The sequence below is a fragment of the Callithrix jacchus genome, chromosome 4 (assembly GCF_049354715.1).
Source record: "Callithrix jacchus isolate 240 chromosome 4, calJac240_pri, whole genome shotgun sequence".
NCBI lineage: Eukaryota > Metazoa > Chordata > Mammalia > Primates > Cebidae > Callithrix > Callithrix jacchus.
In genome coordinates, this window is record NC_133505.1 from 94320121 (window position 1) to 94336063 (window position 15943).

Below are 15943 nucleotides of genomic sequence, written 5' to 3' on the forward strand. Positions count from 1 at the left end.
ACAAATCTTCAATAAGTATTTACCCCAGGTGGCAAAGCATGACTCTCTGGGGCAAAGTACCTACTGTAATGCAGACTATAGTGTTAGTTCCTGCAGTTTTTTTTTTTTTTAACAGGTGAACATTACCAAAATTAGTGGTCTGGGATGGAGACTTGTGGTCCCTGAAATACATACTCCAAAGTGGCTACTCAGATGCTAATTGGTTTTATCCAGTTTTGCCTTATCCATCATAACCTTTCTCTTAAATTCTTGCTTTCTTCTTTCCTTATCTTACTTTTCTAGTTTTACTTATCTAACTACTGTTTTTCCATATGTCTTCTAGAATCTAGTGATACCCAAGGACATTTTTAGTTCCAAGCTAATAAAATTTCTTCTTTTTACTTCATTTACTCCAAAAATATTTATTGAATACCTACTGTGTTCTGGGAAACTAGTCTAAACAGATTGTTTAATGAACCAAAGAGACAAAAATCTCTCCCTTTAGAGAGCTTTCATGTAGGTAAGTAGAGAGAGATAATGAAAGGAAATCACAAAAGATCATCATTAATATTCCATTTTATAGGTGAAAGAACTTATATTCAGAGAGATAGGCAAATTTCCCAAGATCATGTAGTTATTAACTGGCAAAATAAAGCTGAAACTCTTATGCCTTCGATCACAATTACTTACCATGAAATAAATTATTACTAAAATGTATATAAATGTCAATCTCCAGTTGGTTTTGGCACCTGAGATACACATCTTTTGCCTCCATCAATTCTACATATTTTCTGTGTCTTTATTTTGAAAGACTGGAACTAATATGCGTTAAAACGTCAATGGGAAGCAGCATGAGGATCTCTAGAGATAGAGTCTATTACTAATCTTTCTCCTTCTGCAGAATACACACATTGAGAATAGGTGGTAATTTGATCACGTTCCACTTTAGCTCTGCTCTTAATATTTTTAAATGATTCTCAATAAAATACTGCACGCTAGCTTCTGTTCCTCTGCATTTGAACAGAAACCATAATATGGCTATTATGACAGGTTTACATTTCCCTACAGCTAATTGCCCAGAACATTTCCAACCTCTAGATGCTCAATTAGTAAGTGGTAAAAAGTGCATAATGACATTTGAACTTAGCATTTCAAACAGAACATCTGTTTTAAGTGAGTCAATAAAATTTGCACAGTTTAAAGGACATGGTGGACAAATAAAGGACAAATTTATACATTATTTATATTTATTGACCATGACTACCTTAAATGAATTGTCAAAAATTTGAACTTCATACAAATATTTGGATGAATAGAAATTAGACGCCAAGCAAATTCCCTGATCTAAATATACCCTACACATATGAATGTTCACTGGCTGATAGGATTGTAATTTAGATAACTTCACTACAGTGAGAAAAATAAAGCTACTTTGAAAAGGGAGTCCAGCCTCCCAAAATAGAGTTACTGTTTGCAAAGAAATTCAAGAAATGAACGCAAGGTAATAGGTTTCTTCATTTGGAATTGTGAGGCGGTAAATTCTTTATTATTTGTAAGAGGAATAGCAGACTTCTTTGCTGGCATTTTGATAAGTCATAGGGATTAGTGGAAAGAAATCTTGTGGATTCTAAGCAGAAACTTCTCTCAGTTACTGCATGGTCTTTCCGTCCTGCATGGATGGAAGACTTTTCTGGACAACTTATGCTATGGTCTGATCTTTGTAATGGTTTATGGTAGGTGGCTTACACATAGAGGAAGTTGACATTTGTAACTTTTAGAATCAATCACTTAAGTGAGGCAAATATACGTAAAAATCCTTGCTAAAAGATAAAATGAATAAGCTAGTCAATGCAAAAGAAAGAAGGAAGGAGGGAAAAAAAGAAGGAAGAAAGGAAATGAATTTAGGAAAGGAAAGATTCTTAACTTCCATTATGAAGAAATCTTGATAGCAAAATGAATGAAATGAATTTTCTAATTTCTTCAGTGCCACCTAATTTCATACACATAATGTATACAGCAAATAATTTTAAATGCCAATATGTGGTGGGCACTGTGCAGGGTGTGTAAAAATTGTATATGACCTGAAGTTTTCATCCTGGAAATCTCCATTTCTTCAAAGTATTAGTTGCTTTGATAGAGTTTAAAACTGACCATTTTCAACACTGGCAAAGTCCCAGTCTACGATCAGCTTCTGAGAAAGGATATCCAACCATCCTATAAACTAGAGCAGGGCTGGCACAGTGGCTCATGCCAATAATTCCAGCACTTTGGAAGGCTGTGGTGGGTGGATCACAAGATCAAGGGATTGAGACCAGCCTCGCCAACATGGTGAAACCCCGTCTCTACTAAAAATACAAAAATTAGCTGGGCGTGGTGGTGCACGTCTGTAGTCCCAGCTACTCGGGAGGCTGAGACAGGAGAATTGCTTGAACCCGGGAGGTGGAGGTTGCCATGAGCCACAACTGCACCACTGCACTCCAGTCTGGCAACAGAGCGAGACTCCGTCTCAAAACAAAAGCTTAGAGCTATCTATCCATGAATCAGCTATGGAATTGGGAACTGTAGGTGTCATGACTTTGTCTGTGCACTTTAGTTTTTTTACAATTAGTGTCAGTGAGGTCTTGTGGAAATAACTAGAATAGAAGTTAAACAGGATCCAATGTTCAAACGGTTCAAAGTACAGAAATGCCTCCAATGATCCACAGTACCGCTTCGTAGGGAAGCTACAGACAGGAAAGTCACGTAGAAAGAGCACGTCTTTGGCTTAGTTTAGAATTGTAGCTCTATTTCTTCCTAGTTCCTAGTCATCTGGCAAAGAACTTAAACTCGCTGAGCCTTAGTTTGCTTACCTGCAGCATGGGGTAGTTATATTTACCTCAGTACGTCCCTGTGAGGATTACGTAAGACTGTTTACATGAAAGCACTGTGTAAATTCTAAATCACTCTAGAAATATTATGAGATAGTGTATGCCTAAGTGATGAACAGAACGGTTAAGATAAAGACAGAACATGTCTGTGTAGTTTTTGTTGTGTAGTCAAACGCAGTGCAAATCTAAGGCCTCACTCCTTACCATGGCCTATGCATATAGGTGAAGACTTTGGAAATATCAAGACCAAATTTTTGTTAATGAACACAGTGTAGAAAAAGTAACGAAATAATGGAATATTCTGTTTTATCTTTTCCACTTCCTCATTTTAGGCTGGCATGTGAATGTGTACAGAAATGTGTGTGTGTGAGAGGGTGTGAGTATACAGTATTTGTGTGTGGCTATGCATATATGCATGTCTGTTGTGTGTGTGATATATGTGTCTATGTGGTTGTGATGTGTTTGCCTATGGTGTGTGTCTGCCTGGTACATGTAATATGTGAGAATGGGAGGTCTGCATGTGGGTAGTCTGGTGTTGGGTGTGTGATGTGAGGCTCTGGAATTGACATTTCAATTGTCCTCAAATGTATGATTAAAAGAAGAGAATTTCAGTGAATCCATTTATTCATATTTTTCATTTTTTTATTCCGGTGTCGCAACTTGAATTCCTCTCATTCCCACGTATGCCCTTGGGCCTGAAGTTGTCTTGGCCCAGCAATAGTAAGCAGGCAATGTCTAAATTAAACATTAAGGTCTGACCTTTCTTTTTCTATCCCATAAAGAACATATAAAGACTAACTACCAAAGACTGTGGGACTAAAAGCTTCTCAGAGAAGCTGTGCTGATTTTGTTCACATTTATAGTTTTGTATATAGAACATTTACATTTGTTCTAAATATTCCCTTAAAACATCCTAGACTTTTATCACCTTCAAACTGTAGGATATTTAAGTCATTTAATTAATTCATGTAGGGTGAAAGATAGTTGAGATAATTTAGCAGATAATTGTTTAAAATATATATTTATTTCAAATTTCTACCTAAGTGGCATGTGGCTCTAACTCTTCTAATAGGTCACTTTGAAATTCTTATTCTCTGGGTTATTTTCTGCAGTAAATCTCTATTGATTGATAATCTTAGGGCATGAAGTAGTATAATGATGTACTTCTAGCATTTAAATAAAGAGATTAAAGTTGTTCTTTTAATAATAATAATTGCCCCTTTTACTTTAAAAATTGTGTTTCTGAAAATGATGTTATTCTGATCTCAAGTGGCATCCTATTCAGCTTTCATGCAACAGTAAGCATCAAATTGAGGAAGAAAGTACATGCACACAGCTTCGTTTTTATTAGAGATTTTTAGAAGAGCAGTATAGAAAGTGTTCAATAGAGAATAGACTTAAACTGTGCATTTATTTGAAATATTAGGCAAACCAAATGGAGCTATTTTGCCAATTTAGCCATCCATAGACTGGTGGCTTTACCCTTACTATTTTACAGTGTCTAAGATCAGGTACTCTTTGGTAACATGGTACAACTGATTGGTCTAATATTTCCAAAAGCCCTGAAGCCTAAGATGAGGACTTCTAACCTTGCTTGTCTTGTCTCCTCCTGTTTCAGTGTAACATATTATGGAGACTTATATAAGCAAGATAGGTAAAATAAAATTTTTGTTATTAATAATAACTGGTATATTTTATTAAGCATCTGCTGTACGACAGCTAGTTGGTGAAACATATATTAGTTTTATTTGAATGTGGTCTATTGCATTGGTTAAGGTAATGCTGGATGCTATAAGAGTCAATCCTGGCTGGTGCAGTGGCTCACATCTGTAATCCTAGTAAGGTCAGAAAATGTCCTCAAATGTCAGAAAGTAAGGTCAGAAAATGTCCTCAAAATAGGCCAGTGAAAACATTACTAATTTAGGATTTCCTTTCAGTTATAATATATATGCATATTAATATATGTTAACTAGGAAATACAAAATTTTCTATGTGGAGTTGCCAGGAGGAAAAGCCAAAGATCAAACGGCTTCGTCCTAATGCATTTCTGATTGCCAGCATATTGAGTCCTTAAACACGCATACACGCTTTGTTGTATTATTTGACTCTTAATCTTTCTTGCTTGCTTGCTTATTTTCTTGCTTTATTTTTAGAGATGGGGTCTTGCTTTCTGGCCCAGGCTGGAGTGCAGTGGCACAATCACAGCTCACTATATACTTGAACTCCTGGGCTCAAGGGATCCTCCTGCCTCAGCCTCCTAACACTTATTGTTTTTTCTGTTTCTGACTATTGCTACTGCTAAGAATATCTTGAAGTAGTAAAAACCAGTTTTTCAAAACAAATGTCTTCTATATGTTTTCATAAACAAATTAATAACCTTTATAAATTAATGGGTGTGTTTTGTGTTCCCTTATTTAAACAATTGATTAAAAGGTTAGAATGCAAAAGTACTTGATGATCTATAGTGTGTACACTAAAGCCGACATACTGGCTGATGCATTAGCAAGTCCAATCAATGGGAACAAATATCCAAAACGAAAAATGTTTATTACTTCTGCCTGATAGGCATAGAGATAAAGAAGATAGGCCACAGAAAAACCCAGGTTTTCCAGGAGTCTAGGAAGCCCATCACCCTACTTCTTTTTTCCTGTATCCCCACTACTGCTCCTCAATTTTACTCTCAAAATACACATCGAATGATCAAGGCACATAAAACTGTTGGGAAGGTGCTAAACGCAAGTGGTCATTAATATGAACGCACAAATGTAATTATTTGACCTGTGGTAAACCAGTGATGACACCGGTTGCTGAACATATTTTATTCAAGGCCCTGCTCTTCGTATATGTTTTATAGTTTCCATATGTTCCTAACTGAGAGATGATTCTTTGGTATTTTTAATGCATGGGGACTACAAGCATCTTTGGAAACTATAACATGATTATTGGATGATTGTTAAGAAAAACCAATTCTTTCTCCACCCCCTTAGATTCCCCTAAATCATGTGTACATACATCCTTCTTTCTCTAAAAGACCCACATGACGAAGACAAACTAGCTGCTCACCAAATCTGTTCTCTTGGAATCATAGCTTGATTGGATTTTCTAGCCTCCCTTATAGCCAGGTGAGGTTATATTACTAAGTTCTAGCCAATGGAATGTGGGGGGAAATTATGCAGTGTTGATCCATAAATGCTTTTGGCACAATCCTCTACTTTCTCTCTTTCCCCATGTACTATCTGGATTTTGATCCCAGGGTCATCTAGGAACCCACGTGTTGAAAATGGCAGATTGTCCATCATCCTGGATCCCTGAATGACTATGCAGAGGAGAGGTCTTTTCTTACTATAAATCAGATATCAAGTAATAAACAAATAATTGTTTATTATGTTTCGCCGTCAAGATTTTAGAATTTATTTAGTATTACTATTTTTTAAGACAGAGTCTCACTCTGTCTCCCAGGCTGGAGTGCAGTGGTGCAATCTTGGCTTACTGTAGCCTCTGCCTCCTGTGTTCAAGCAATTATCCTGTCTCAGCCTTCCAAGTAGCTGGGCATGCACCACCATGTCTGGCTAATTTTTGTATTTTTAGTAGAGTCAGAGTTTCACCATGTTGGCCAGGCTGGTCTCCCGACCTCAAGTGGTCCACCGCCTCGGCCTCCCATAGTGCTAGGATTACAGGTGTAAGCCACTGCACTGGCCAGAATTTACTCTTACAGCATCCAGCATTACCTTAATCAATATAATAGACCACATTCAAGTAAAACTAATACATGTTTAACCTACTTGCTGTCATACAGCAAATGCTTAATAAAATATAGCTATTATTAATATCAAAGGTGTCATTTCACCTAGCTTGCTTATATAAGTCTCTATAATATGTTATACTGAAGTAGTAGGAGATAGAGACAAGCAGTGGTTACACAGAGTTCTGCTTTGCTGTCATCCATAGGGAGTTCAGAATTCATTATTCCTGCTGGAAAATAAGTACAAACAAGCTTCCTCAAGGGTAATATTAGGCAACTGTATGGTGTCCTTCACACAGCACAATCTTAATCAGTACTTGCTCATTGTACTCATAAAAATAGTGAGTAATCACTTTGTCTCCCTCTATCAGTCCGTTTTCACACTGCTATAAATAACTGCCTGAGATTGGGTTATTTATAAATAAAAGAAGTTTAATGGACTCACAGTTCCACATGTCTGAGGAGGCCTCAGGAAACTTAGTATCATGATGGAAAGGGAAGTAGGCACATCTTACATGGTAGGTAAGAGAGAGAGTGTTTGTAGGAGGAAATGTCAAAGCCTTATAAAATCATCAAATCTCTTGAGAATTCATTTACTATCACGAGAACAGCATGGGAGGAATCTGCCCCGTGATCCAATCACCTCACAGCAGGTCTTTCCCCCAACAACTGGGGAATCACAATTCAAGATGAGATTTAGGTGGGGACACAAATTCTAACCATATCACTCCCCCTGGTACCCCATGATTAGAATGATCTGGTAACTTTTGAAACAGACCATGGAGAAGACAGAATTGCTCTGGTACCCTGGCGAGGTTGGAAGCATAACTGAAAGCAAAGGATTCAAGCACATCAAAATACTTTAATATTGATAGCAGAAAACCGTTGTTTTGGTTGACATTTAAATTATATCTGAATATAAGACTCTAACATACAAAATAGTACATAAAGTAATAATTCAGAAAATGTCAAAATTTATAATGGCTTATTCTCACTTGGGTATGACATTTCTCAAAAGACTGAAATACCTCTTTGCAATTTGGTTGTTAGATCTCTAACCTAAATTTATACAAAATGAACATCCAATGTTAAATTTCCATTCTTTTCAATGTATTACATTGGAAATATAATATGAAGCAGCCAGCCATTGTTGCCTTAAAACACCACCCTACTGTATGGTCAAATAGTGGTATTAGACAATGGCTTTTTTGTATAGAAGTCTTAAATTCATAGATCTATTAGATGGGAAGATTATTTTAGGCAAACCACAACTTTTTATTTTAAAAAGGGTTAGGAAGTAGACTTTGTAATTAGCTGATAAGAGGCTATCATTTACCATGTCTTGACATATGATTGATTCCCCAAAGGAAACTAACATATTATTTGGATTTGATTTCTTTACAATGCACATAGTATTTACATTCTTTGTATTATTTACTTTTTTGTAGTATAAATTTTTAATTGATATATAACATACCTATAAAAAATGCACAAATGATAAGTGTACAACTCAACAAATTTTGCAAAGCTAACCTACCTGTGTAACTAGCACTCAGGCTTAAATACAGGATAATATCAATATCCCAGAAGCTCATGCTTCCAGTCACTAACCCTTTGTCCCAAGGGTAATAACTACCCTGATCCCTGATACTATACATTACTTTTGTTTCCCTTTGAACTTTATGTAAATAGTATCATATAGATCTTTTAATATATATTGATAGATTTCCAAAGTTGTTGGAAAAATTATACTCCTGCCAACAGAGTATCAGAGCTCCGGTTGCTCCCATACTCACTAACACTTGAAGGTGTGCACACATGATTTTTATATTAATAATAGTACTAATGTTTAATAATTATAAAGACATTTAAATTCAAAGGAACTAATATGAGGCCTAAACCACTTATTTTTAAAATGGGGAAAATAATATTTAAATATTTATTATGAAAATGTTTATACATACAGAAAGAGAAAAACATCAGATTTAACAACAGTTAATATTCTGCCAGATTTCTTCAACTATTTTTTGGCTGAAGTAATAAATTACAAGAGAAGGACAAAACAAATGGTGAAATAAGACTCTCCAGCAATCATTCATCCACAGAAACATCAATTTGAACTATTCAAACAGTGAAAATACTTTCACAAGAACTAAGGAAACCAGATGAGAGATCACAGTACCTGGTTGTAGCACAATAATAAGAAGAGATGCATTGAAGAGGGTAGGAAGAACACTTTTAGATTGCCTGTATCACCCCCTCACTCAGTCCCAGGCAGCAGTATGGACAGAGATATTGTCCACTTTGGAGAGAGACAGGGAAAATTATACTCTGCACAGGGCTTTTTCTTGGATCCCAACACCAGGCCTGTCATGGTAAAACCCAGCACCAAGCAGGCCTCCATGGCTGCAGACTCCAGGCTGGTGCCTTTCTACTGAGCCTCCAAACCACCATGGCTTAGTGGTGAATACATAGACCTAGGTTTCAGGCCTGTGCAGGGGAACCAATGTTTAGTCTGCACTACCAGCAGGCTGACTTCAGTGACCCTGGTTCTGGACAGCCCTAGAAGCAGACAGGTCTCAGCAGCCCCAGGCTTCTAGTCCACCTGCAGTGAACCTGGGCTTCAGGGATACTCCAGCACTGTCAGCCCCAGTGGTCCCAGGCTTCAAGTATACCCCAACACTGCACAAGCCTTAGAAGCTCCAGGCTTTGGAACCATGCCAGGCAGCCTGCCCAGAATCTCTGGCCAAGCTGACTGTTGAAAGACTTTCCCAGACAAAGCTAGTCTGAGAAGACTGGAATAAGTACCTACTTCTTCAAATGTGTATGTATTGGTGCATGACCACAAAGGTCAAGAGCAATCAGTGAAACATGATATCACCAAAGGGGCAAAATAAGAAGCCAGTTACTAACCCTAAAGAATTGGAGATGTATAAACTGCCTAACAAAAAATCCAAAAGAACTGTTTTGAAAGAAAAACAATTAGTGACCAGTATGAAAAATTTAATAGAGAGATTGAAAAATTAAAGTATAAAATAAAACAGATACTGGAGCTGAAAAATACAGTGCACAAAATGAAAACTATAATAGAGAGCATCAATAGGGGAACTGATCAAAAGAAAGAGTCTGTGAACTCAAAAACAGGCACTTTTAAAATATTGAGGAGGAAAAACAGATGAATAAAATAAAGAAAGCTTTTAGAAGTTATGAGACAACATGAAAAGAGTAAATATTTGAGTCATAGGAATTGAAGAAGAAGAAGAGAAAGATAAAGTGATTATTAAATGAGCCTTAAGAACTTATTTAAAGAGGTAGCATAAAAAATTTCCAAATCTGGAGAAAGATGTAAATATCCAGGTACAGAAAGGTCAAGGTCTCCATTCAGACTAAATTCAAACAAGACTACCCCAAGACATATTTTAATCAATCTGTCAAAATTTAAGGCAAAATGAGAATCCTGAAAGCAGCAAAGTTAAAAAACAAAACGACATATATGGGAGTTTTAGTACAGGTGGCAGCATATTTCTCAGAAGAAACATTATAGGCCAGGAGATAGTGAGATTATATGTTCAAAGTTCTGAAGACAAAAACTCACAACTGAGAATACTGCATTCCTGAGCAAAGCTGTCCTTCAGAAATGAAGGAGAAATAAAGACTTTCCCAGAGAAACAATGCTAGAGAGTTCATTACAGCCAGATCTGTCTTGCAAGGAATACTAAAGGTAGTTCCTCAAGCTGAAAGTCAAGAACACTAATGAGTAACATGAAAACATCTGTAAGTATAAAACACACTGGTAAAATAAATACATGATTAAGTTCAGAATACCCTAATACTGTAATGATAATATAGAAATCACTTTTATCTTTAGTATAAATGTTAAAAGACAATTAAAAATAATAATAACTACAATTGTTTGCTAAGGGGCATACAATGTAAAAAGATTTAAACTTTGACATTAACAATTCAAAATGTACAAAGAGAGTAAAATAAAAGTTTAGTGGGTTTTTTTTTTGCAACCAAACTTAAGTTGTTTTTAGCTTAAAATATCCTACTATAACTATCATGTTTTTTAAAAGTATCATAGTAGTCACAAAACAAAATCCTATAGTAGATACACAAAAATATAAAAATTAAGACATCAAAACATACTACTAGAAGCCAGGCATGGTGGTGTGTGCCTGTAGTCTCAGCCACCCAGGAGGCTGAGGCAGAAGAATTGCTTGAGCTTAGGAGTCTGAGTCTGTAGTGGGATATAATCATATCTCTGAATAGCCAGTACACTCCAGCCTGGGTACCATAGTTAGAGCCTGTATCTAAGAAAAAACAAAAACAAAACCCACACATGTCACTAGAGAAAATCACAATTACTTAACCAGAAAAAGATAACAAGAAAGAAAGAAAATAACAAAGAATCTACAATATAGCTAGAAAACAATTCACAAAATGACAGTAGTAAGTCCTTACCTATTAATAATTAGCTTGAATATAAATGAATTAAACTCTTAAATCAAAAAACACAGAGTGGCTGAATGGATTATAAAATAAGAGCTAACTATATTCAATCTATAAGAGACTTAATTCATCTATAAGGACTCACATAGCCTGCAAGTTAAGGGATGTAAAAACATACTCCAAAGAAAAGGAAACCACAACAAGGCAGGGGTAGCTATACTTACATAAAACAGACTTTCAGTCAAAAACTATAAGAGAGAAAAAGGTCATTACATAATGTTAAAGGGTTTAGTTTATCAAAATGTTATAACAACTGTAAATATGTATGCATCTAACATCAGAGTCCCTAAATACATAAAACAAATATTAATAGTTCTAAAGGGAGAGATATACTACAATACAGTAATAATTGGGAACTTCAACACTCAACTTTCACTAATAAACAGATCATTCAGAATTTGCTGAATTCTACAAAATGCTTAAAGAGTTATACCAATCCTTTTCAAACTCTTCCAAAACAGGAATGCTTCCAAACTCATTTTACAAGGCTAGCATTACCCTAATACCAAAGCAAAACAAGGATAGTACATAAAAAGAAAACTCCAGACTAATATCCCTGATGAACATAGATGCAAAAATCATCAACAAAATACTAGCAAACCAAATTCAACAGCACATTAAAAAGATCATTCACCATAATCAAGTGAGATCTTTTCCGAGGATGCAAGGATGGTTCAATATACAAAAATTAATAAATGCAATACATTACATGAACAGAATAAATGGCAAAAACCATATAACAATTTAAATAGGTGTATTAAAGGCATTTGACTAAATTTAACATCCTTTTATGATAAGAAACTTTCAACAAATTATGTATAGAAAAAATGCACCTCAACGTAATAAAGGCCATTATGAAACTCACAGCTAACATTACGCTCAACAGAGAAATGTTGAAAGCTTTTCTTCTAGTATGTGGAACAAAATAAGAATGTCCATTTTTGCCACTTCTATTCAACATTGTATTAGAAGTCCTAGACAGAGGAATTAGGCAAGAGAAAAAAAAGTCATTAAAATAGGAAAAGAAGTGTTAAATTGTCTCTGTTTGCAAGTGGCATGATCTTATACATAGAAAACCCCTAAAGATGCCACCAAAAAACTGTTAGAACTAATAAATTCAGTAAAGCCGCAGGATACAAAATCAACATACAAAAATTAGTAGCATTTCAATATACTTAGAGTGAACTATCTGAAAAAATAACCAAGAAAATAATCTCATTTATAATAACTATCAAAAAAACCCCACTTAGGCATACATTTAACCAAGGAGATGAAAGATCTCTACATTAAAAGTTATAATAAAAATGAAAGAAATTGAAAAAGATACAAATAAATGTAAAGATACTCCATGTTCATGAGTTGGAAGAATTAATATTGCTAAGATATCTATACTACCCAAGTGATCCACAAATTCAATGCAATTTCTATCAAAATATCAATGACATTCTTTAGGGAAATAGGAAAAACAATCCTAAAATGTATAGAACCACAAAAGACTCTAAATAGCCAACACAAACTTGAGCAAGAAAAACAAAGCTGGAGGCGTCACACTACTAGACTTTAAAATTTACTACAAAACTAGAGTAACCAAATCAGCATGACTCTATCATAAAAATGCATATAGACTAATGGACCAGCATAGAGAACCCAAATGGAAATCCACACATTTATAGTCAACTGTTAGAGAACCCAAAAGGAAATCTGCACATTTATAGCCAACTGATTTTCAACAAAAGTGGCAAGAATACACAATGGGTAAGGGACAGTTTCTTTAAAAAATGGTGTTGGGAAATCTGGATATCCACACATAGAAGAATAAAATTGAATTTCTATTTTACACTACACACAAAAGCCAACCCAAAAATGGATTAAAGACTTAAATGTAAGACCTGAAACTACAAAATTACTAGAAGAAAACATTAAGGAAAAATTTCATGACATTGGTCTGAGCAGCTAAGTTTCCGGAAATGACCCTAAAAGAACAGGCAATAAAAGCAAAACAAGAATAATGAAATCATATCAAACTAAAAAGCTTTTGCAAGCAAAGGAAACAATCAACAGAATGAAGAGACAATCTACAGAATGGGAGAAAGTATTTGCAAACTATATATCTGATAATGGGTTAATATTCAAAATATATAAGAAATATAAATAACTGAATAGCAAGAAAAAGAACACGATTTTAAAAATGAGCAAAGAACCCAAATAGACATTTCTCAAAAGATGACATACAAACAGCCAACAGGTATATGAAAAAAAAAGCTCAGCATCACTAATTATCAGAAAAATGCAAATTAAAACCACAATGAGATATTGCCTTATACTTGTTTGAATGGCTATTATCAAGACAAAAGATAACAAGTGTTGGTGAGGAGGTGGAGAAAAGAGAACCCTTATATACCATTGATGGGAATGTAAAGTAGTACAACCATTGTGGAAAACAGTATGTAGTTTCATAAAAAATTAGAAATAGATTACAGTGAACCTGAGCATAAATTTTTTAAATTAAAAATAAAGCTCCCATATGATCCAGTAATCTCACTACTGAGTAAATAAGGAAATTAAATAAAATTAGTATGCCGAAGAAATATTCATACTCCCATGTTTACCTCACTATTGTTCATAATAGCCAAGATCAACCTAAGTGTTCATAAATGTATAAATGAAGAAAGAAAATGCGGTATATATACACAATGGAATACCATTCAGCCATAAAAAGAAAGAAATCCTGTCATTTATGGCAATGTGAATGAACCTGGAGGATGTTAACTGAAACAAGCCAGGTACAGAAAACAAATACTGCATGACCTCACTCATATGTAAAATCTTTAAAAGTTGATCTCGTAGAAGTAGGGAATAGAATGGTAGGTATCAGAGGCTGGGACAGTTGAGGTCGGAGGATGCGGCTGATGTTGGTCAAAGAATGCAAAAGTTCAGTAAGATATGAGAAACAGGTTCAAGAGATCTGTTGTACAACATGGTGACTATTTAGTGTATTGATTCTTGAAGCATGCTGAGAGTAAATGCTAAGTCTTCTCACCACAAAAATAATAGCCAGATGAAGAAATAACATAGGTTAATTTGCTAGCTTTAGTCATTCTACAATATATATATACTTCAAAACATCATGTTTTACATGATAAATACATACAATTTTATCTGCTAATTTTAAATTAAAATAATACAAAAATAAATAAGGTAAATTACAGTTATCAAGACATTTCAATCTAAACAGTTTAGTACACATTTATTTAAAAGTAAGGCTATTTTCCTGCAGAATCATAACACTATGACATCTAACAAATTTACAATCATTCCCTTTTAACATCTAAGACCCAATCTATACTCAAATTTCCCCTACTTATCCAAAAAATGTATTTTTACAACTGATTTATTTAAACCAGGATTTGCTAAAGTACTACACATTTTATTTTGTTACATTTGGTTGTATGTTTCTGAAGTTCCCTAATCTAAGAGTCCATGCTCCACCTCCTTCGCCCTTCCCCCTTTTAAAAATGATTTGTTGAGATAACAAACCCAGTTATCCTGCAGGATGTCCCACCTCCTGGATTTGCCTGACCATTTCTTCATTATCTCATTTAACTTATTCTTCTATCCCATGTATTTCTCATGAACTTAAAGTTAGATCAAGGTTTATCGTGGAGCAGTGACCTTCATATTGCATCACCACAAGATGCAGACACCGTCTCATGTCTCACCATCAGTCAGACAAAGACTGATCGCCAGGTTAAGGTAGTGACTCTGAGACCTTTTCATTGTAAAGTGAAAATTTATTTTTATGTTATTTTATGTTAACAGAAATCAATTATGAAAGAATGTTAAGACAATAAGTTGTTCCCTGGTAAAATTGTTAGGGAAGGTTTATCTACAGCACATATGTTCTCATTCTTAATTTCTTTGACCTTTCATTTTCTTCTTCCCCAACTTATCCCTTGCCTTCTCCTAACCTCCTACATATATAATGGTACTAGACCAATGAGAAGTTGGTAGAAAAGGTATCCTGGAAGAATTGTGGCTCTATACTCCTATGTACAATCTTCCTAAGCTGGAAAAAGGATACCCACAACCTTTGGATTATTGCCTGTGCAGTGGCCTTCATTTTCAAGATGTTTTATCAACATTGACTATTGGATCAACCACTTTCTACAATGGTAACAATATCCTCTTAAAGACAATTTATTTTACAAATGTGGAGTAAGTTGTTAACTACTGAAAATAGTTATTATTATTAGTCTAGCAAGAATATCACCATCTGATGGGACCAATAGTAATATAAGACGTTAACAGCAGGAAAAGAGACTTTTTTTTGGTAATGTTTTGATCGTTTAGAAGCCATAATAAGAAGGCAAGATTCTGCTTTTACCAGTATACCAGAGCTGCACAAGTACTCAGTGAACATTTGTCTCTTCAACGCACTGTGTCAATCCTGATGTTGTTTTATTGTCCCATGAGGCGTATTATTGAGTCTTACGCGTGGAAAAAAGCTTGGAGAATATTAAGCCCTGAATATGAAGGATGGACATTCACCATGTGCTCAGCAGCCTGGAAATCATTATTTAATATTAAGTTATTAGATGATTACTGAGCCAAAAGGACATAATATCCATTATGTAAATGTTCAGCCATGGACACTGTGCCCCAACACTTATTAACTCCAAGCTGAATATTGAATGGCCTGCATCCAAAACTAAACATGTTCAAACAGACAAGTACTTTGTCTTTAAAAAGCAGGACGATTCAGTCAGTAGTACATTATGTCCTACAATTGAGAGAGCACTTTTTCTTGAACAATATTAAAGACTCTAGCCAGTAAAAGTGGGAG